At 74.6% G+C, this 2958-nt stretch overlaps 1 protein-coding gene across 1 annotated transcript in view; it reads right to left on the reverse strand.

The window, feature by feature from the left end:
• Positions 1-150: 150 nt before the first annotated feature.
• LOC108509412 (choline/ethanolamine kinase-like) overlaps positions 151-2958 on the reverse strand; it is a 10065-nt gene continuing 7257 nt past the window's right edge. The window contains exons 7-8 of the mRNA XM_017838837.1: positions 370-529; positions 151-295 (exon numbers count right to left, since the gene is read on the reverse strand). The gene's annotated coding sequence lies outside the window, so the exon portion shown is untranslated. The remainder of the gene's footprint in view (positions 296-369; positions 530-2958) is intronic.

Below are 2958 nucleotides of genomic sequence, written 5' to 3' on the forward strand. Positions count from 1 at the left end.
GGGTGGGGATGTGTGGGGTGGGGATATGTGGGGTGGGATCCCCCCCGGGATATCACAGGTCCCCCTGGCCGTGCTGGGGGTTGGGGTCCCTCCACAGGAGGTGGCCGGTGGCCCATCCCCGTGGCCGAGAGCCCACCCCCGTCCCACCCCCTCACCTGTGGGGGAGGCAGTGCCGGATGCGGGCGATGAGCCCCAGGGACGGGTCCACCTGGCAGTAGCAGGAGCCGGCGGTGGCCAGGACCACCACCATCCAGCTGGAGGGGGACGCGGGGTACACGCCGGTCAGGAAGCTGTTCTGTGGGCACAGGGGGGTCAGGGGGGCCGGGGGGCAGCTAGAGGGGGTGGGGGGCACGGGGGGGCCGAGCCCACCTTGGCGCGGACCAAGCGCTTCTTCCAGGAGGAGACGACGGCGAGGTAGAGCTGCCGCACGGCCTCGCGGCTCAGGTGGAAGTCCAAGCCCTCGGGGGTGACCGTGAACTGGAAGGCCACGGCCTGGTGGGCCTCCGCCATCCTGGGGGGCTGCTGGCACCTGCGGTGGGACACGAGGGTGACGGGCACGGGGACGGCAGCCCCCGGCACACGCTGCCCGGGGGGGGACGGGAGACACCGGGATGGGTGGGGAACCCTCCCTGGCACGGTGCCACACGGGGAGGTCGGTGGGTGCCCCTCCCCCGGAGCGGGGGTCCCCGCGGCGGTGCCCGGGCTCCCGTGGGTGTCACCCGGGCGCGGTGCCGGCGGGCGGTGGCCGGCGGGAGCCCCCCAGCCCGTGGCACGGCGGCGTCATGCGGCGCTGGCCCGGTGCCCACTGAGCCAAGGGTCAGAGCCGGCACCGTCAGCGGGGACAGCGCCGAGCACACCCCCGGCTCCGCGGCAGCTGCCGGGCCCTGCCCGCCGCCAAACCCGCGCAGGACGGGGCAGCACCTGCCCCGGCACGTGGCACTTGGCACACGGTGTCCCCTGGCCTGGCACACGGCACCCTCCGTCCCCACGTCCCTGCGGGAACGCTGCCCTCTGAGCGGGAGCCGCGGGATGAGCAGAGACCCCGCTGCGGGCACAGCTGGGGGGCACTGGGGACCCTCCCTCCGAGGGTGCCGTGAAGCCCCTGTGTCACCATGGCGATGGGCAGGGATCCCACTGGTGTCGACATAGCTGGGGGTCTCTGGGGACCCCCCTCCGGAGGTGCCACCAAGTCACTGTGTCACTGTGGGGCTGGGATCTCTCTGGTGCCAGCACAGCCAGGGGGCCTTGGGGACCCTCCCTCCTAGGGGTGCCACAAAGTCACTGTGTCATCACGGGACCGGAATCCCACCGGTGTTGGCACAGCCGGGTCCTCAGGGACCCTCCCTCCGGGGGTGCCACACAGTCACTGTGTCACCGTGGCTCTCCGATCCCCCTGGTGTTGGCACAGCCGGTGCCAAGCCTGAGGGCTGCTGTGCCCGCGGGGGCTGCTGGAGCCCCCGCCTCGGGGGTTTGAGGGTGGGGGGCGACCCCTCCCAGCACGAGGGAGCTCAGGGGTCTCTTTCCCACGCGTGTCCTTGGGCTGAAGGCAACGGCTGCAGCTCAGCAGGAACCTGCTCACACTGGCACCACTGTGCCCACAGCACTCTGTGGCTGCACCCCAGTGCACCCCGTGGCACGAAATAGCACCCAATTGCACCAAACTGTACCCCAGTGCACCCCGTGGCACCAAACTGCACCCCACGGCACCAAACTGTACCCTAGTGCACCCCGTGGCACCAAACTGCACCCCACTGTGCCCCACTGCACCACACGGCCTGGCCTGGCACGGCACTGCCCAGCACACCCAGGCTCGCACATTAAGCCCCGTCCCCACGCCCTGTAGGGCACTGTGGCACTGGCACAGCCCGGCTGCACCCCCCGCCCCGTGCCCCACTCTGTGCCATCACCCCACGCTGCATGGCACAGCGCTGCCCGTGTGGCACAGCCCGGCCTGGCACTGCCCCTCCCGGCACGCGGGTCGTACCCCCCGCGGGTGGGGACGAGCCCCCCGCGGACCCTCCCACCCGGTGCCCCGCCCGCCCGCCCCACCCAAGGTCACCGGGGCGCGGGGGCCGGGACGCGCAGCCCCCGCAGCCCCACCGGGGGCGGCCCCGCCGCGCCCCCCGCCCGCCCCACGGGGCCCACGCGTGGGGCCGGGCCCTGCTCCGGAGCCGCGCTGGGGGCGGCGCGGCCGGGACCCCCCGCGTGGGATCCTGCGTGGGACCCCCGGGAGGGACCCGCAGCCACGCCGCGGGGCGGGGGGCGCGGGGGTCGCTCCCCACGGACACGGGTGGGCCCCGGCGCCGGGCACGACGCGAAGGAACGAGGATTCCCCGGGGCCGGGTGTGCCCCGCTCCCTGCACTTGTCCCGCCCCCGTGGGGGTCCCCCACGCGTGGTCCCCGTGCGTGCCCTCACCTCCGGTGCCCGGTACCTGCGTGGGCGAGGGGGCGGCGGTTCCGCGGGACGGCGGCTCCTGCGGCCCCGGGACCCGGGACCGGTAACCGGACACCGGCGGCGGGCGGGACCCGCTGCCCGGCCCCCAGTGGCAGCGGCGCCGCTCCGCCCCCGGGGGGACCGGGATCCCGGGGGGGACCCCGACAGGCCGGGATAGGGACCGGCACCCACGGGACAGGGACCCCACAGCCCCGGGACAGCGACCCACATCCCGGGCAGGGACGCCTATCCCGGGACAGGGACCGGCATCGCCGGTGGGACCCACATCCCGGGACGGGTCTGGCATTCCGGGACTGGGATCAACACCTCGGGAGCGGGACCGGCATCCCCGGGCGCACCCACGTCACGGGGGGGACACTCCTATCCCGGGACAGGGACCGGCACCGCCAGGGTGGGACCGACATCCCGGTGGAGGATCGGTATCCCGGGCTGGGGACCGACATCCCGGTGGGGGATCGGTACCCCGGGCTGGGGATGGACATCCCAGGGGGACCGGCACCGCC

This window comes from Lepidothrix coronata, unplaced genomic scaffold, assembly GCF_001604755.1.
Source record: "Lepidothrix coronata isolate B3197 unplaced genomic scaffold, Lepidothrix_coronata-1.0 Scaffold362, whole genome shotgun sequence".
Taxonomy (NCBI): Eukaryota; Metazoa; Chordata; class Aves; order Passeriformes; family Pipridae; genus Lepidothrix; species Lepidothrix coronata.